The following is a 21,335-nucleotide window of genomic DNA, read 5'->3' on the forward strand; positions in this document are numbered from 1 at the left end:
TATTAGTGTTAGATTCGAGTCAAAATTTTCGATTTCGATTTTTTTAAATTGCCCCTTAATATGTAATATGGTTTTAATACTTGATACACGTCACGGCATTATCTCACTTAACACATTAATATATACAGAGTGGGCCAATAGCGCTGAATTACAGTTTGATTACCCTTATTTTTAATAGAATAATAAATACGAAACTAAATTACAGCTGAAAAGAAAATAAACAAGTTTTCTTTTTGTACCATTTCTCTAAGTGTAAAAACGTTGGAGCAAGAACAAAAAAAAAAGGCAACGCATGTGCCGATGTTATTACTGAGAAATTTGCAGAGACCATTAACTTTTACATTCGGATCGCCTACAATATCAATATGTGTATTTAGGATGGGAATTATGCTGAAAATTGTAATTGGAATCTAATTATCTTACATTTCTGTAAACAGCAATATGGCAACCGTCTGGGCTGCCTTGACTTCAACCCTCGGGTCTTTGCTGTGTGAGATGTCTTGAAAAAGAATTTCTGACAAACCTTTCCTCCAAATTTGGATTTTCTCCGAGCGGTACTCATGACAGCGTGGTACAGCATGAACACAGCCTTCATCGCCAAGAGCTACCAATGTGTTCCCTTGCAGGAACAATTACGTGCTTCAATAAAGGTAAGGACGGGACATCAACTCTTCGATTAATATTTTTACTGTCCTTTTCAGGACTGAAATTAGACTAATTACACTATCCAACAAAATCACTCTTTTTTAAGCACTAAAACAGCTTAGACTCAAATTAGTTCAATTTAATCCACTGATTCCAAATATGGCCTTATTTTTTTCTCAGTTAGCCTCATGGCCTTCAAAAGAGGCCTTTTTTTGTTGTTGATATTTTTAAGGTTTATCACTAGAACGACGGATAGTAACTACTCTCCTTAAACGACGGTGGATATCAAAAATGATACCCATTTATTTTTTAATATTTCTAACTGTAAGTGGTTGGTAAAATTAAAAGTAATGTGTTAATTTTTATTTTCTCCGAAGATTGATTATTTATCTAAAAAATAAACATAACTTTTATAATAACACATATAAAGAAATTAGCATTTTTTACAAGTTACAATTGTTTTTTCGGTACCAATACAAGGCTTGCATACGAATCTCTTACATTTACAACAGGTTTTGCTTGCTAAGCGCCGTGATTTTCTTGTACAATTGACTGTACACCAGCTTCTTTTTTTAGTTGAACAGTTTGATTGTGATTGAAATAATTGATTATTTTCTTCTATATCATCCTTTGATTCATCATCTTCACCAATAACTTCGGTAATCAAATTATTCAAAAACTGGCGACGAGTCACTTCTCTGTACAAGATAACAGCATTTATACCAGCAAAATCCAAAATATTATAAAAAACTTGTAAAGGCCATCGGCGAGAGGACATTTTGGTGGAATAAAGTCTTGCCATTTGATCTAGAATATCAACTCCATACTTAGTTTCATTATAATACTGGATTGATTCTGGTAACCTTTCTCGTACATCTAACACTTTAACACTTTTGTGAACAGAGCTCAAAATTAAAACATTTTTGGTTTTTTCCCTTGATACGAAGTCAATGCTTACTATTTACAAAGATTAAGCTTGAAAATAGTGCTTGTCTGGTAGCTTTTAGTTCAGGAGGTATTTCTTTGCGAGCATGATTCATAGTTCCTAAAATAGTCGTCCTATTTTTCTGAAGTTTATTTGCAAGAGACAATGACCTAAAGAAATTATCTGTTGTAACATTCCTCTCTTTACCCAAATATGGTTCCATTAGCTTCATTACGACATATTCTGATAAAGATCTATTTGCTGGTCTTTGAGAATCTTTTCCCAAGTAAGGAAATCCATTTACCAAGTACTTGGACGATGCATAAACTGCTAACCAAAATTTTATACCAAATTTATTAGGCTTTTTAGCCATATATTGGGTAAATGGATATCTATCTTTTTATGGGAATAGTTCCTCATCAATGGTAATATTTTCACCTGGCCTGTATGATGACTTACAATTTTCGACAAATTGATCCCATAACATTGAAATCAAGGCGAACTTGTCGTTTTGAAGTCTTTGTGATCTTGTGGAACGAATATCAAAGAGGATATATCTCAATAATTCCTTATATCTGTCGCTCGGGGATAGTATTCCTAAAGAGATTGATCCCCAATTTTCTTGACCAAACGACTTCTGTCGGCTGCCCTTTGGCTAAGATTCCTCTAGCATACATTATTGCCATCAGTTGGAGTATTTCTCGTTTGCTGGTTGTCCATACATCATTCTTAAGTTTGGAACGAGCCTCAACTATTGTACATTTTACAATGTGATCAATAATATAATTATCGATCAAGAGTTCAAAAGCTGATAATGTTTCATCTGTAATGGTGTTACATTTTGCAAATGATGATGGACCTGAGACTTCCTTCAAAATGTTTTCCTATTTTTTTGTGCCAGATTGTATTATCCTTGCCAACATACATTGACTCTTCTAATAAGTCGGTTGATTTATGTTTCTTAGAAGACGGGAATTGAGTCACTTGATTGCATCCTGACATTTCTTGAAATGTTAAATATACCAATTAGTTGTTAATAAATACATCTAGTATATAGCAAAACTAATAATGCTATTCAAGAAAATTACTTACCGACAGGCTTGTCAAAAACATCAGAATAGTCATCAGAATCAGAAGAACTTGATTGAGGGGGTTGGACATATTTTTCATCTTTTTCCAATTCGAAATCCTCACCTTCTGAATCGGAGTACGATGTGCACTCAAGATAATGTCCTATTTACGCAATGGATAATTTGTTCTTGGACATCCTTGTACAATAAAAGGTGGAAGCAGAATGGATAGTTTAAAAAAAATCTACGTTTATATTTATACTAGAAATGTATACGATTCCTATCTAGAGAAGTTGATTCATGTTTGAACTTGCTTCAGCCTCTTCAAATAGGCTTGAGCCTGTTCATACACAATTGTAGAACAAACATATTATTTTAATTGATTGTGTATCAAAAATGATACCCACGTCTGTCTCGGTAGTGTTCACTGTACCAACGAAACGAATACTAATTTTAATTTATAATTTTTTTTTTTTTGTGATTAATAAAATGAATTAGGAGAATTCATGAACTTATAAACAAATACAATCAAGAAGTTTCTCACAATATTTCATTGAATCCCAAATGGGTATCAAAAATGATACCCTCGTCGTTCTAGTGTTAAAACTTTTTTACGCCTTTGGTGTTGAAGATAGGGATAAGTTATCTAAATATATTACAAAAGCTTATGTAAAAAAATTCTAAAACCATTTTTAAATTTTGTATCATGCTTCTAACTTGAGTTTTCCTTGTTTAGAGTTAAAAATAGGTACTTTTTATTCAAAGGCTCATAGCTTCAAGACGAATGTATTCAAAAAGTTTAGAAGTATCTAATTTGATAGCTGAATGTCTTAACTTTAAAAAATAGGTGCTCCTCAAAAATGCTCTGTATCGTTGGCAATTTGAGATATATCAAGGATAACACACATATTTGAATTGATTTTGTAAATAAAAGTCGATATATTGGCATGCCGTATAATTAGGAAGAGACGAAAAGTTGAAGAAAAACAGAGAAAACATGGAGTTGGTAGAGCTTAAAAGGTTGAAATGAAATCCCTTTGGAGAATAGGATCCCGAATTCGGGATCAATGTTCATCGATAAAGCAGAGTGTACGTGTGAAAATGAATCCCGGGCAACCCTGAACTCCCCATTGCTACTTTGTGACTTATTGATTTTGTGAAGATTTGGTATGAGGACTCCGTTGAAGTTATTTTATTTGGAATTCCTCACTCAATACGAGTCTGCAACGAGTCATATTGTGTCTATATATATTCCCCCTTGTTATAGTATTTACAATCAACTGAAAGTTGTAACCACTATGCAAATATAATTTACTTTATAATTAATAAAGGAATGAGTTTTTTTTTGTAGTTTTTTATATTCTTTTGAGTGATAATAGAAAATTTACTAAGTTAGTGCTGAGTTTCGGTCGGAAAATTATAGGGCGGTTTGACACCGTTATTATTTTTACTTCACTGAATTAATTCGGTCTTTTAAAGACGTTAAGTCTAGATCAATCTAATTTAAAATTCGGTATAGAACGATATAGTAAACAATTTTGAGGACATCATGTGTGTTTCAAAATTGTGAACAACTACCTACAACAATATCATATGAAGATAAATGTGTTGAATCAATTACATATGTACAACTTATAAATCATAATTTATGGACAAACTCGATCTATAGATTGAGGGCAAAAAAAAATTAGTCTGCCATTTGAAAACGATTAAATTTACGTCTACTATCTTGGCTAAAATATCGGTCCAAATCAAGCTAGAAGAAATTACTTAAGACCAACCCGAAAAATAACCCAGTTTTTGACCGAGTCTCAACACTAATATCTATAAATGATGTTATATGAAACAATAGAGATATTTTAAAAGAGTCTCAATAAAACAAGGAATTTGTCACTCTCTTTAAGATTTTAAATTCCTTTATTTTATCTGATTGTAAAAATGAAATGAGATTTATTTTCAACTTAGAGAGGTCGTCATAGGTAGGTTAAATATATAAATGTATTTAGGTGAAATGATGTTAATTAGTTGTTAAGACGATGTTTAGAAAAGTCTCAAAATACATTTTGTATGAATATACAATATACATACAATAAAAATATTAAAAACTCTTTTCTTATCAGCTTTTTCTTATCACTCACAATCAGCTGCTCAAAAGCACAGCTTTTTCAAATATTTATCATTCATTTATTATCTTTAAAAATGTCTCCATATCACTCATATTGCTTAAATTTTTTTACAACTAATAAAAAATACAAATATATGGTTTTATAACCTCTCGTATATATACACTGTGTAAATACTAAAAAATAACAAGCAAATCGTTTCATACCTACAAATTATACTCATTATTCCTGACTCATTTATACTCATCAGTGAGCATATATTTTTGTAACTTACAAAAGCTATAAACCAAGTGGCCAAAGCAAGACCACATGATCAATATTTTCTCAAATGTTTTGGCTTAGAAAGAACTTTTTTTTGTCTGCTAAGGGACGCTCACAAACCACGTGACCAATTAAGGAAAAAGGGTTTGAGTAATGCCTAAAACCATATCTCTCTTTGTTGAGAAGAAGAGGGGGGTGAACCTTTTCCTTTTTTGAAAAAAGATTGACCTTTTCTTTAAAAAAAAAATGTTTTTCAAAAAGAGGGCAGTAGGGTTTAGAGTTATTTGAAAAAAAAAACCACGTGGTTTTTGAATTACCCCTAGGGGCGTCGAGTATACTTGAATAACTAAACTAAACTATATAACTAAAAATACAACCTCCATGAATTGCCCATTTTATTTGAGTTAAAAAAGTTAATTGAAACGAAGATAAAGGCCCCCCATGAGGGAAAATGACAATAAATATCAGAATAACAAAGAATCTTCTCACGCAAACAAATCCACATAGAAGGCTTTATTACTTTTCAAATTATGAATAACAGCTGTTTCCAGATATTTGAATACAAACTTTTTTGATGACCAAGGAAAGTATGGAAATGTAAGTAAATTTTTTTTTGTAATGTAAGCAAAATTTCAAATAAAAGACATAGATGGTTCTCTTAAATTTAAAATATTCAATAAAAAATGTAATGTCCTTCAAAAATGAAATATGTATATTCATTAAAAAAAAGAAGAAGATCTTTCTTCGATATTTCAAAAATCTCTGGGACGACTCCACAAAGTAGCAACGTTATTTAAAAACTATTAAAACTTGAACATTTTTGAGAAATGTTATACAAAATTTTGTAATGAGCTTCTCTTAGTAATTAAAATACATATTGCTAAATAACATTCTTATTAAAAGCCATTTTTATGGCATATTGTTCATTGCCATAAAATACATATAGGTGACCTTTTTAAAAGAAATAAAAACTCACTTCCCTACTCAAATATCCACTTATCACACTTAGAGAACCTCTGGTATAGTGTTTTTATTTGACGTCAACATTGCTGACATTGGCCATCTTGGCGGCTTAAAACCCCGAGTTTGATGAAAAACAGTTTTTTTATGAAGGAAAATAAGGAAATCTACCGTCTATTTGGATGTCAAAATGGGACTGACAAGTAAAATGACTTAAAACTACACTGTCTATCAAAAATTTATATTTTAAATGTCCAGCTTTATTATATCTCAGATCCTAATATGGATTAAAAGTATGTTATTACATCTTTATACGATTTTATTTACATATCAGTGTAGACAAAAGTTAACTATTAGTAATTCTATGTCAAGTCTTCTAAAAAGGTCGATTTTTTCCCTAAACAACTCATAATTTGATGAAATTTATATAACATGTTGATTTTTAAGTGCTTCTTCGAATCTATTTTTTCTTAGCAATCAAGTGATGTCTTCTTTAGAGATCCTTGTTTTTGCAATTTTAACAAAATAATATTGTGAAACCTTAATTTCAATAGTCTTATCTTCTGAGCCTGTTGTTCAATTTCAGCAAACAAAGTATTTATGATAAGTAAAAGAAAATATATTAGAAAAAAAAACCCCAGATAAAACGCTTAATTCTGAAATTGATTTTATATTCGCTCATTTTGGGGCCATGATATGAAAGTTTAAATTTGACCTCATGGGTCAAATTATAATTTGGTCAAATAGGACTCATTTTTTAGCTGAGACCCTCTTTATACAAAACATTTGTACTATGTATGTGTAGACTGAAAGCAGCCCTCAATTTTCCATCTTCCTACGCCTCTTTGAAAATCCATTCTCCTAAGCAACCTTAATTTCCAACGCCCTGTCTCAACTTGGGGCAATACGCACTCTGCGTATAAGGTAGCTGCAGCTCTGTTTGTATTTATTATCATTTCTTAGACATGAATTTACTAACGAGACCCTTTGTTTTAAGAGTCTGTTACCAAACTGAGCATGTAAAAAAAGGACGGATACCGAACACCGGAACCAAGACCGATAAAGATGAACCGATACAATCGAAATGAAAGAACCGAGAACAGAACCGATGGAAACACTGAACCTGAACCAGGCACAACCTTTACTATGATCCCTTAAGATGTGGTAACCTTCAAATATTATGCAATTAATTAATTCTGCTTTAGAGCTGATGTTATAAATTGAAAGAGACCTCATCCTGGCAGCTCAAAGTTGATATTTTTACTAAATAGAATGAACAAAATTCTAATAAGCTTTGATAAAACTCCATCAAATGGCTTTATAAATAAAAAATACTTTTACACTTACATATAATACTACTTGAGACAAATGATAAACACTGATATAGTATTATGTATTGAAAATATCTAAAAATTTGTATTCTTTTTTTATCGATTTGTGACTAGAAAAGTAGGATATCTCATTCTTTCCATAATAATAGTTAATTTTTATTGAGAATGTAGAAATAAGATTGTATAACGAAGTAATAGCATATTTCCAGGCTCAGATACATAATAATAAAATAGGACTATTGAGCTAGAAATTATTTATGGACAGTTAAGTTGAAGTCCTTCTATTAGTTGATCCATCCAATAGTTCACTATTTTCATACTTATAAAACTGGATTGTTTGGACGACATCAAAATTATGACGTCACATGAAAACTCTATTTACAATAGAAGGCAGTGATTGGTCAATAATTTCTACTAATAATATGATTGGTCCTTTCAACCTGACTTCAATTTATTAGTAAATAAATAACAATGACCACTCATTGATATTCGACTCCTCAAATTATTCCTCAGATCGAGTGAAAATTAATGGAAGTAATCGTATTTGTGAGTATTATGTATGAATATTAGATGTCATATCTACATAACATGTGAATAACTTTTTTCTTTTAAGGTATTTTATTAGGAGACTACAGTTGGATTTCGTGTCAAGTCCTTCACTCCTTCCATTGTTTCGTTAGGAATCTTTAAATATTGGATTCTGACATTTGTTTAGATAATATAAATATGGACGTATATTTGCATTTGGAAACGTTGAAAAGTAAAAACAAAAGACATTATTATAAAAATAATGCTATCAACTTTATATTTTTGTCAACAGATGTGTGTCTTCAATTTAATGTATCCAATCACAAGCGACGTATATTATATTTATGTATAATTCATAATCAACTTTCAGAGTATGTAGGTATATGTAAACTATCTCATTTTCTTTTTGCACGCCATATGGCTGACTCATTATCAATATATTTATGTAGATTAGGCTGTCCCGTTTTCGGGTTAATATTCTTGTCTCCCTGCACAAAGACCTTTTCTGCTGGAGATCATACAAAAACTGACTTTGGATTTTGTGCGCGAGAAAGTATAATAAATAAGGATATTTCTTTTTAATTTATTTATGTTGCAGCCCCAAACTACCATAATGTCACAGCAATATAGTATATTTTTTTAGTTCTCTCATTTCTCATTGAATTAGTAAAGTACGACTTTTAGTATATTTCATGCACAATATTAGTTTTTATTTTGAGTATTCTGTTTATCAGTTGAAAATATGGTGCACCTTGTTTTTAATCATTTTATTGGCCTGAGATGTTGTATCAAACGTAGTACAAGATAATGTTTCTTCTTTTTGTTTAACAAATATTACTTTAACTAGGGTAACATTTTGACATGTTATTTGTGATAAAGCAGAGAAACTGCAAATCATTGAGCACATCTTAGCCTTATTAAAATATTAAGGGTAACGTGTCTAAAAATTGCCAATAATACCATTTTTCCAAACTAAAATGACCTGTACCACGCAAAAAGTCGCATGAGAGGTCTCAAACTTTGCCAAAGTCTGTTTTTGGTGTGTCCTCAGCAGCAAAAGTCTATGTGTATGTATGTGTAGAAATATCCGAAACTAGGACAGTCTAATAGGAACATATATGATATCTAACATAACATACACACTTGATATTTTAGTTTTATTCTCCCTCTCTCTCTAGGAATTAATAATATGATTAAGACTCCTTTAATTATTTAGCCTCTCGGAATGAGAGAGGATCTCTCTTCGTCTTCTCTTTGCACCCTTTTACGTACATACATATATGTACAATATTGGTACATACGTACTACATAAAAGCAACATTTAATTATAAGTTGCCCCCTCCCCCTTCATGTATGTACTACAGAGCCAAGAGCCTCCCCCTCCTTCTTTGTAGTCATTAGTCATTCTCATTTCCTCTTGCAAGGTTTAATGTATTTACTCATTAATCTCCACTATAGATATGTTAGTATACACTTGTGTGCCATTTTTTAGTACACCAACCCCCCTCCCTCCCTCCTCCGACCCCCTTTTTGACTTTTACGGATAGATATACGGTTTATTATTATCCTCAAAGGCTTTTATGGAACATGAGGGGATTTTAAATCACTTGTTTTTGTCTTCGCATTCATAGACAAACTCTTGTTTGGGAGTCAAAGGATGAATGTCTCTATGACTCAGTCTTTGGAATGCACAAAATATGTAGTAGTATGAGAATAGGATGAATTCTGTGGCGTAAAGGAGTGTTAGTATGGGATTAAATGTACCAGAGCCTCTTAGAGGACCTCGACTTTGTATAAGTTAATAGGTGGTATTCTGGGCTAGCAAAAAAAAAAATGTACATTTCTTTGATGGTAATTTTCTTAATTTACCTAGAATATAATTAAATTACCCAGTACTTTTCTATATATTTAGACTATGCAGTACCCTGGCATGAATCACCATCTCATTCACCATCACCCTAGGTATGTTGATATGTTATTAAATATACATAATATAGAATAGATGGTGGATATGTAGACATTAATAATGGCTCTGTTATTTTAATTAATACCTTTCTTTCTCCACCTTTTGTTGGAGGGTGGAGATCATAAATCATTTTTTTTATTATTGTTTTCTATTAGTATTAATTCATTTTATGATGTTTTCTGCTATAAAATATAATTGAATTTTTGAAATGTGTTTAGGGCGGGGGTTTTAGTGCTGTTTTTATAATATGTGTAAAGACCATCACAGTTGTTGATAATATACTTTTATTAGTTTATTGTATCATAAGGATAACCTTTGTCTCAATTCCATTGTTGTACCATCACCACATAGAAAAAAAAGTACTTTAATAATGCAGGGGAGGGGAGGGGGTGGACAAACTTTTTACTCAAAGAAATTTTCTAAAGTTATTAATTTATAAAACTTTTAATTAAATAAAATATAATATTTATACGAAAAAAACGAAAATATTTTAATCTTCCACTAATCTTATCCTAGTTTTTTGTCAGCTGTCGATTTTCTACGTTTCTAAATAAACCTTATTATTTTTCTGAACATTGATTGGTTGTACTTTAATTATGCTATTACTAAGGTCAATTTACTCATGGGGGCAAATAAGTTTGGGTTTCTCCTCCTTTGGTATTGTACAATTTTTCCCTGAAGGATTTTTGTGTATGTTTAACGCAACTTTTCAATTTTTATGAAGTAAAATGATGGGGAAGGTAATAAAAAAATGGTGTGTCATTGTTGTGTACGATTTTCTCTGACCAATTTTTATGTATATTTAACGCAACCTTTCAATTTTTATGAAGTAAAATTCAGGGAAGGAAGAGGTTTTATCTAGCTTGATATAAATTGGGGTTTACAATCGCCAATAGACCATATTTTGCCCATTCGTGTCGTAAAAGAAAGGATAAGTAAGATAAAATATATTTTCTTCTAAAAATAAGTAAGCCTCTATAGCTCAGTGGCAGAGCACTGGTCTTGTAAACCAGGGGTCGAGAGTTCGATCCTCTCTGGAGGCATTTTTTTCTTTTTGTACGGATAATATTTTATGAATCAAACTAAATTATGCTTGTCTCTAGGATAATTTTGTTCAGTGGCCATATCAAATAAATGTCCTTTTACACTAAATCATAAATTTGGATTTTTCATTTAGACTCCATATTACGTTGTTTATCTTTATAGGACATCTTTTTTTAATGATCTCTGTAATATTATATATTTACGTTTGTGCCTGCAGGTAAGTGGCAATTTGAAAAGTTTAAATCATTATCTCTCTTAGAGTACTGTATCCATCTTTTAAAGACAATAAAAAAATAAATAAACACAGCGTTTAAGTGTCAAAATAATGTATGTTTCTAAAATAAAAAAAACTCCTCGTTAGTTACTTTTTTTTTTAAACAAATAAATTTTTGGCATGAGATTTATTTTATTTGGGAGAGTTAGCTAAAGCGTCTATGTTCATCTTGATTGACATAAAGTATTATCTTAACTACAAATCTGACACTTTAAAAAAAAAAAACTTAGATTGTTTCTCTTTGTAATTAGGAATGTAATTATTCGTGATGGAGTCTGATTTGAAGAAAATACTCTGACAGTAGCCAATATATTTATATAAACGATATTGGACTATTGAAGCATATGATTTTTTTAATTAAATAGCTATATAATATACGTAGATATATGTTTCAATAAAAATACCCTTTGAACGCGGAGTAATTAAATATGTCTATAATATCTACGACACGAAATTAATTAACTTTATCTCAATACCAGGGGCATCTACAGGGTTATATGTATATATATATTTGCGCGTGGCTTTTTTGAAAAAAATCCTAAAATTTTAAATTTTTGTGGAAAACATTTCAAAAATCCACAGCCATTCACAAAAAATGTCAAAAATCTATAGGTATTCGTAAAAAATTAAATTAAAAAAAAATTAAAATGAGGGCCCATGCAAGAGATCTAGGGGTTTCACATCAGACTTCCCAGAGAGCTTTCAAAAAAGTGGGTGCCTTGTGAGTGTTATGAGGCCATTTTTGACACCATCAATGAAGGAAACCCATCTTCTCCATTGTATAACTCTTTTGAGATATTTTGAACTTTTTTTTGACACTTTTGGGCCACTAAAGCCTAGATGCCAACCCTCTTGACTATATCTTTTGGTTGGATGTAGAGGGAAGGCCTGCAATTTCCGTCTTTCAAACACGTAGGCTAGGGTGCATCATACACCTCGAAGTAAAAACTTGGCTGTATGATAATAATGTTTGCCTATAATAAAAACACACCCCATAAAATATTTTTAAATTCGAATAAATTCTACCGGTGTCACATTAAGCAATTTGAAATGAGAATATTTTAGTATATGATTATATTTCTACGGCAAGCAACGCTAAACATTCATTTTTTTTCTTCAAGAATTATGTATTTAATATTATTATTGTTAACTTGCACTTCCTGGAAAATATGTTGTTCTAATTATAGTTTGTAAGAAATAATACATGGTTATTAATCTAGAAATATGGCTTTAATGGCTTGAGAGAGCCAAGTAATAGAAATTGGTTCACTTCAGTGGGATTCAAAACTTAGGTGTACCTGAGTCATGATTTTAAAAATGTTTTTATTTCGTTATAGCGGTATAACAAAAGTCTCCGTCAATGGAGAAGATTGCCTCAGCTTGCTCCTCATTTCAACAACGGGTCGAGGCTGTCATTGCGGCTGAGGGAAATAACTTTGAATGCCTCAAAAAGTAGATATGAAACTCTCAATTTACCCGTTTTTTATTCAAAAGTTTAATAAATTATAAAGTTATGGCTGTGAAGCCATTCTTTTATCTCCAAACACTCAGAATATATTCTCAATTAATAAAATAAAGTTCAACTTCTGAGTATGTATAATAGCATAAACTCTTGCTTCCTTCAGCCATAAAAGGATGTACCACTAAATAAATTTGGGCTTTTCATTATCTGATCATAATATACAATTTGAATATTCAGTGAGTTAATACAATTTGACTGAATAATTGTTCTTTTGCAAAAAAAATCTTGCTGTTTATTATGATAAAGTATTGAAAAAGTAACAATGATTTAACTTAAGAGCTCTCTAGCGATTCATAAAATAATTTATGAGTGTATGAAAAGACGTCACCAGGTGCACTGCATTTAGAGCACCCTGATTTATATACCAATTAAGTATACAAAAATGAATGAAATCTCACAAGCGTGTAGTTCAATTCATATTAAAAAAGGAAATACTTAATTTTTAAAATGAATGTAACTTTATATTATTACAGCAAAGTTTATATGTTCGTCCACCCCTAAAAACTCAGGCCAATGATAGCCTATAATATAAACTAAATGTAATTATATATATATATGTAGTTATTTAATGGTGTTGATAATTTTTGGGGCTAAGTCCCCCTCCAAATAATGAAGCTAGCAAGGCTGCTGTTCGGCTCATATTTAAATATCTGTGTTTATTATTGGCATCAAATAGTATTCAAAGCAGGTGTTAAGTCTTTTTTGTTCTTAAAACACACATTTGATGAAGTTTCATCGATATTTATCGGAAATTTATTCATTTAAAAATAACAATGAAAAGTCAAAATGGAAATTTGGCATCGTCTAATCACTATTCAAAACCTCTGGTCGTGTCCTCTCCCCAAGACTCCTTGTTATTATAATATAAATATGATGGACTAACATCTGTATCGTATATAGTTATAGCCATGTCACGAACCTTTCTCCCCAAAATATTAAAGCTTAAGAACCCCTGCACGGGGTCAATTAAAAGCTTAATGATTCATTTAGGTACGAAAAAGAGAAAGAATATAAAATTTATTGTTTGAGCCTGGGTATTAAAAATATATTTTTCTTATTTAATTAAATCCCATCTATGTAGGTAAACAATGTAAAATATTTGAATTAATCAATTGACCATTAGTCCACTTTTTTTCTTTTTGAAAAAATAAATAAACATTTGCTACTAAGCTAACTACTTTGTACATGACTCGTAAAAACATACACACACATGGTTCCTCGTATGTTTGACTACGTGAGGATATGTTTATTGATTATTATTTTATTATTATGCTTCTTGTAAATGGATATTTATTTTGTATTTATGAAAATATGTTTATTAGAATGTTATGAAGGCTTGTCATGTCAACCAAAGTCACTTAAGTAAAAAAGGAAAAAAAGGGGGAGAAAGAGGGGAATAGACTGGAGAAGAGAGCTGCTTTGACATGATATTTAGAAATTATCTCCTCTGCTTTTGCAGATTATAATAACACAGGGTGAATTCGGAAAATTTGAGGATAATGTATATACCATTTTATTTCATTAAATTAATTCAGAAGTTCACAAATCTTTTCCTCTTGGATGACGAGTTACATAGTGAAGTCAATCACTGCCACGAACCACCTCCAGCCCTACTGCATAAAGTTCACAAATTGTAATTTATCGATCACGTTTAAGTATCATTTCCTCGAATTGTCGTAAGCTATAGAGTTCAACTTTGTTATATTTTGTAACTAATTGTTTATGCCTTAAACTATCGAAATATAAATTAATTTCAATCTTCATTAATTATTGAATTAGTAAGTGTTCAGATTTCAATGGTATTTATCACAGACATCAAGTAGTTCTTAATGCAGATGTTAAGGCTTTTTTATTCTTAAGGCCATTTGATGAAGTTTTTATCAATTTTTTATTAAAAAATAGTCCAGTTTATGTTGTAAAAATATCAATTAGTTATCTTCAATTATAATGTAATTCATGACGTCAAATTAATTTGAGATATAAAACTAACAAAAAGTTGTATTATATTTGTAGTAAATTTACAAGTATAGGGTGCAAATGAGCGGGAAAATATGGACCAGACTACATTTATCTCCTTAAAATCAATTAATTCAGCTCCAACCACAGCCCACAGGCCTTGATGAGGAACTTCTCGTCCATGTTGCCCACTTCTTCGAGAATTTTAAGCCCAAAAGGAGTCCATAGTATTATGGACACATTTATAGGACTCTCTCCAAGACACTCCCATAGAAGTCCAAAGGGTTATTATCCGGGTAGCAGGGAAGACACACTTCCTTTGCCTAAAAAATAAAGGTCTTTAAAATGTTAGTTTTTCGGAATCAATCCAGTTTAATTACCAAATTTGGGAAAAGGGCGCCAATATAAAATTCTATCATGATAAAAGAAAAATGTTAATATTAATATAAACTCTCTTGCATAATTAGATATATTTTTATTTAAGTCGTTGGCCTCGGCACGCATGCACAAAATAATGGTTGAACGCCGTGCGTATTCGGAGGACATCTTAAGGATTTTATATTTTCCCTTCTACAATTTTGTCACCTAAATCTGATGAGCTCACTTTTATTAACATAGATATCAGAGTTGCCAAGATATAGAGGTTTAAACTTTTTCCGTATTGAAAATCCCCACCCTGTATGTGTTAACAAAAACACTTTGGAGCAAAAATCAAGAAAAGGGATATTTGTGTACGTTATATATACATTCAAATCCGTATAAGTGCAACAATGTGTTCATAATTCTTGAAAATTTACAATAAAATATACAGGTATTTTTAGAATTCCCTCTGGGGTTTTTTATTTTCATACTTGTCTATTCTTTTACAACGTTGAAAGAAAATTTGTTTTATAGGCTTGGCAGTCCTACTGTTGTAGAAATTGAAAATAGTAGTAGACATTATCTTTTTTTGTTAAAAAGTGAGAAAAACTACTGACTTTGTGAAACATTTTTGCCAGAATCGAAGAGTTCCTCTTCTCCATATTTGATAGAAGTGGTGAAGAGCATTTGACAATTTGTTTAAAATAATCGTTGCATATTATATATTTATACAAATAACAAAATATGTGGTGTTTTGAATGAGGAAACATTTTTGTTAAATGCTTCTAAGTTTTACCCCTTTCTGATAAAATATTTTCCCTCTCTGGTATTTTTTTTTACGTAGCCACAGCCTAATTGGTAATCTCTACCTAATCATCGTAAATATATTCAATAATCAGATTTATCCAGTATTTAAAAAGTGTTGAACTACCGCTAGTTTCAACAGATTAGTTGATGATAACATGTTTTAAGTTTTCTTCCGTTTTCTAAGAAAAAAACATAACAGTTGAATGTCAGTACCTAATTACAAGATATTATGCAATGAAATTTTGATTAAAACATGGTGCTTCAATCACAAAAATAATTACTTTGGCATGAGTAAAACATTTTTGATAGAGATAACATTTTTTATCAGTAAGGGACAGTATATTTGTTTTCACACTATTAATTTAAAACCGCCTACCTTTGTATTCCTGCCTCTTTTTTTTTTAAATAAAAGCTTTTGTGATAGTAAAAAGTGCACATTTGTGGAAAGAATTATCAAGGTTTTATCCGGTTCAGGTTGAGCGGTTCTATCGGCCCCGGTCTTGATAATTTAATTTCAATGGTTTCTTTATCGGTTCTTTTTTATACAGTCTCAGTTTCGTAACTGGGACTTAAAACAAGAGGCGTTTCTAGAAAGTTTTGGCTCAGAAAATGTTTAAGATACGAACAAGGCAGCAACTACCTAATACGCAGAGTACATAGTACCCCAAGTTCAAACAGGGGTCCCGAAAACTAAAGTAAAAAGTTTTCAACGTGGGTGCCTCAGGGGAGACTAGGGGGCCGAAAGATGGAGAATTGAGAATGGCTTTAATAAAATATTGAATGAAATTCTATGCATGGTTTTTATATTATGAATATACCAATATAATATGTGTAATTCAGAATTCATTTTAAAAATTGTGAAGAAATAATGTGAGAATAATAGTCTCGTTGTACTTCAGAGAAAAGTTTGTTTATTTTTGGAAGAAAAGTTATGTAATTTAATAAAACTAAAGACTTGCTTCATATACATAAAATTATATAAATATAATTTTAAAAGGTCGTAAATATGTATACCAAAAAATGCTACAAACGAAAAGAAGCAAAAAAAAAAACATTGACCGATATGCAATAAATTGCGATCTCAGTTCGACTATGTCGTTTCCAGTTCTAGGACCGATACGGACACAATCTTAGGAATCATCCATTAAACATTATCGGGGATTTTTTTTTTGATGAAACTTAATTCATTCTGTAAGTGATTTTTTTTTTCCTTTTTTGAAAGAGAGTTTATAATTTGGTGTATCTACACAAATAACGACTAGGATAGTTGTCCAATTTATCATGTTATATATTTATATATTATTCATAAGCATAATCATAGGCTTTATATTATATTTTTTAGAATGAGTTGAGCTATCCAAGATTGTTACCTATAGTTTGACATCTTCATTTGATTTATGTGACTTAATTTGGAACCTATATTACTTTTTAGATAAAATCTATTATATGAACATCAAGTTTAATTTGCAATGCCTCCAAAGGATTAATGAGTAGATTTTATTAACAGAAATAGAAGATAATTAGTTCAACAAAATATATTTAATCAATATTCAATCTTGATTAAAATCATTCTAGCTTGCTCTTGTGCTTGATGGCCATATATGTCTATATCTATGCAATTCCAACCGTTTATTATATTTATTGAACATATATTACGTATTGCCAAAAAGAAACAAAGAGATAATATTATTTTCAACTCCCTGGATAACGACAATCGTAAAAAGAATTGTAGTAATGGATTTTTAACTATTTATATCTGTACCATCACTTGTAATGTACGCTTTTGATGCCCCACAGAATGTGTATCAGTTAAAGTATTGTTTGGTTTACCAGTACTATAAAATAATGGCCCCGAGGACGTAATTTCTTCCCCCCCGTCCCACCCCACAAAATTGTTCTGTATAAAAAAACATAAATGAACATTTTCTTTATAAAAAAGTTGTCGACTACACGTCTGGTTTCCTAAACTGAGAGGTCCCACATTTAAGAGCATACATTGAAACAAAAATCCATTTTCATAATGGAAACTTTTATGGGTAAGTACAACCAAATATTCTCCGAAAAATACGAGGACCTCTTGAAGGAGCTTAGTGTGAATGTTTTATTTTGTCAAGCCGCCTTTGTGTCGACTCCTAGCTTTGAGATTGCAAAGGAGGGTGAAGTGTGATCTATCAAAACTTCTATAGTAGCCAAGTCAATGGAATTGAAGTTCCAAGTCGGGAAAAAATTTGAGGAAGCTATCTCTGACGGTCGTCCAGTGGACACCCTCGATACAATGGAATGTCCAACAACTTTTGTCCTTGATCAAATCACCAAAAAGGACGGACAAAAGAATACTAAGACTGGTCGTGACTTCAAGGATGGAAAGTATATACAAATCATAAAGGTCGTTGGATCTGATGTTCAATACACTCAAGTCTTTGTAAAAGCTTAAATCAATGAGGAAACAGACAATATACTAATAATACAAAACCCACATAAGTTATTTTTATTTTCTTATTTTTTCTTATGATCTAGTGATATATTTAAATTATTGTTAAATTATTGTAATGTTACGTAGTTGGATAATAGAGGTATGTTAGCAATTCATATTCATTAAAAGTACAGTGCCCGACTGAAAAAGAAAAAAAAGTTGTCCAATTTCTGAGATAGTCCCAACCCTAAGAAAAATATTCTGCGGACGACTCTTTAATTGCATATCAATTACCCTTAACGTTATTTTTGTTTCACAGGTTTAGTCAAAAAAGTATCGAAAATTATAGAAATACCTATACATACATTGGTACATTAGTAGATTTACAACGCTTATCAATTGGATAGTAATTTTTATCCAAATAGTCAAAAATAACATTCTTAGTATATCACCTAGAGTAATCAATAATCATATTTTTATTCCCAAAAAGAGGACACGTGCCCGGATTATAATTGGTTTTATGTTCATTATGATTTAAATTATATAAAATAAATTACTTATTAATTTTGATTCTTTTCTTTTGATTGTAGAAAATATATTTTGGATCTTCTTTTTTATTTATTAATAATATTTTTTTTCTATTTTACTTATATTTTAAGTTAATTTCAAACAATTTTTGGTATTTCATGAGTTCCAGGGAAAATAAGTCAATAATAATTAATTATTGACTTATCTTCATCACAAGTCCTACTATAAATTATCCGTACTATAAAAAACAGCATCTCATATTTTGATTGCAACTTTTACAAAATCGTAGGGTTGGATCAAGTCTAAATTTTGGAGTTCGAGTTTTTGAGTTTTGTGTCGAATTGAGTTCGTGTTACTATAAAACATTAGGATTCATTGGTGCCTAGAAACCTGTGGTGATAGAGTTTAAACTGCACTTTATCCCAGTGCTTCATTTGTACAACCTGAAAGTATTTTGGAATATTAGAAAGTTTAATTGATGCTCAGAGAAGCGGCAGCAAGACAGTGAGTTCGGTGTCTGACCCAGAATAAAGCAATAACTTCTTCATCGCGTGAAAAAATAGTGCCTATATGTTAGTATACCCATACTTGTAAAAAAAAATGCAAATAATTCTTAAAAATTTACGGTCCTTATTTTTTGTTTTATATTAAACAGAATAGTTCTTAGTTATTTTTAATGTCCCGGGCAAACCTACTCTAGTTCAAATGAAACATGAAATTTTTTTGTTCTCCTGTGTTTCGTCTCGTAATCATCATCCAAGGAATATTTTTTGACAAATATAACTAATATAAAAGCTGTGTTATAAATTTTGAAAAAAATTAAATATTTTCTTTTGTAAATTATTGATTTTTCCATTTACAAAAGTTGACTCAAACCAACAAGATGCCATAAAATCTAATTATTGCTTCCCCTCCAAACACTCTCACTATGGGCTCTTGCAAGCTAAGTATCCTGACACCAAAAACAGCTATGAACACTACTAAAAATAATAAGGCATTGAAAAAGTGTGAAAATACAAAAAAAAAAATGAATATAATAAATTATTGAAAAACAGATTAGACACGAATAAACGGACTGTATATTTGTAATAAGCTTGTCGTCAAGGACTACTATAATTGAAAGTTGGATTTTTTTTGGTTGAATTGTGTAAATATTGGAGTTCAAGGGTAAAGTACCCTTTTCCAAAAAAATATTTCCAGTGAGTTCTACTGTTTTTCAAAAAAATGTGGGGTTTAAGAAAGTCCATTTTTTTCTGAGTTCAAGGAATACTAAGATTCAACACTACAAAACCGCAACTTTTAGATAACAATAGGGCGTAGCCAATCGATGAATCTTATCACTAGCTACATCTTTCTCTCTTGTATTAATATCCATATTATTATATTATTTGATATTGAGGAACATAATAGATACTAATCCATCAATATATGTACGCTTGAGAAGTCTCGGAAAGAGGATTAACTACGTACGTCCGTTTGTATACAGATATTATGGAGGGAGAGTCAAAGATACTCAAGCTGTATTGACTCGTGTACATCGTGTGTCTTTTGGGGAGGGGTTATTTTTTGACATTTTTTTTGAAAAATAAAATATAAATCCAAAAATTACAATTTTGAGGAAAAAAAATCCGAAAAAAAAAAAAATAATTTGAAGAATTAAATTTTTGTTAAAAAGTTTCAAATATTAAATTTTTTGGAAAAAAAAAATTCAAAAATGCTGCTCACAAAAATTTTTTTTTTTTTGAAAAAAAAAAATTAATTAAATTTTTTGCTCTGCTGCCAATTTTTCCGGAAGGAACATTTAAAAAAAAAAAAATCATCCTGACCACAAAAATGTCTAGTCAAAAGCACAGATTCCTTAATTGGGGGGGGGATACAGACCCTCCAGCCCACCCCTGTGGAATCCTCTGGATATCTATCCTCAGTTATACTCTGAATCCAACGAGGACAAACAATTATAACTCCTCAACAAAAAAAGAAAATTCAGATGGTATAGACAGGAATGACGGCCATGATGATTCTCAATTCTACTTTAAGTCCAACAAGGACTTACAATCCTTCTCCACAACAAATTATCTATGTTAATATCCGTTTTATGAGCACACCCGAATGTTAAATCAAATTTTGACTGTATTAAGAAAGGAACTTCACTACTCCGGAGTTAAATTATAATGACAACAGCAGAGTAATAAGAAAATTCATTTTTCAGTTTATCAATTCTAAAAGAATGGAGAAACTAGAAATTAAAGATGATTTACATGGCTAACAATATACTCGTATATGTGATTTCTTGAGGGCTACTTTGCCTATTCATTTTATAAATGTGTCCGGTGCAAACAGGGTGAAAAAAAAAAATAATATTATTCAAGAGCACATAGGTACTTGTGGCTGCAATTCACATATTATGACTTATAATGAGAATTACTTGTCTGCTTACCAAGGACCTTGGCTGAATGCACAGTTGTTACTTATAGTTTTATTTTTTTAATGTCTTTTGGAAGTTGAATTAAGAGTTGAGTAACATCTGTTTTAATTGTGTTTATCTCTTAATTAAGTCTGTATATTTCTATATAGTATTATATTGTACATATTATAAGGGTTGTTGATAAGTATGCAAGTATA

General features: G+C 30.8%; 2 long non-coding RNA genes and 1 other non-coding gene across 4 annotated transcripts; 2 read left to right on the forward strand and 1 right to left on the reverse strand.

Moving 5' to 3' along the window:
• Positions 1 to 1,000: 1,000 nt before the first annotated feature.
• Positions 1,001 to 2,870, reverse strand: LOC121132579 (uncharacterized). Its single transcript, XR_005869363.2, has 2 exons — positions 2,663 to 2,870; positions 1,001 to 2,574 (listed from the first exon to the last, which is right to left on the reverse strand). It is a non-coding gene; the product is annotated as an uncharacterized lncRNA (long non-coding RNA).
• A 4,893-nt stretch (positions 2,871 to 7,763) lies between these two features.
• LOC121132183 (uncharacterized) lies at positions 7,764 to 15,423 on the forward strand. Of its 2 annotated transcripts, none has more exons than XR_005869258.2 (4): positions 7,764 to 7,861; positions 7,929 to 8,075; positions 8,136 to 8,222; positions 14,663 to 15,423. It is a non-coding gene; the product is annotated as an uncharacterized lncRNA (long non-coding RNA). The 2 variants fall into 2 exon arrangements; XR_005869259.2 differs by having other exon boundaries at positions 8,136 to 8,218; positions 14,663 to 15,421.
• On the forward strand, positions 10,781 to 10,852 carry TRNAT-UGU (transfer RNA threonine (anticodon UGU)). Its single transcript has one exon. It is a non-coding gene; the product is annotated as a tRNA-Thr (tRNA).
• Positions 15,424 to 21,335: the final 5,912 nt, after the last annotated feature.

The sequence above is a fragment of the Lepeophtheirus salmonis genome, chromosome 2, assembly GCF_016086655.4.
Source record: "Lepeophtheirus salmonis chromosome 2, UVic_Lsal_1.4, whole genome shotgun sequence".
NCBI classification, from domain to species: domain Eukaryota; kingdom Metazoa; phylum Arthropoda; class Copepoda; order Siphonostomatoida; family Caligidae; genus Lepeophtheirus; species Lepeophtheirus salmonis.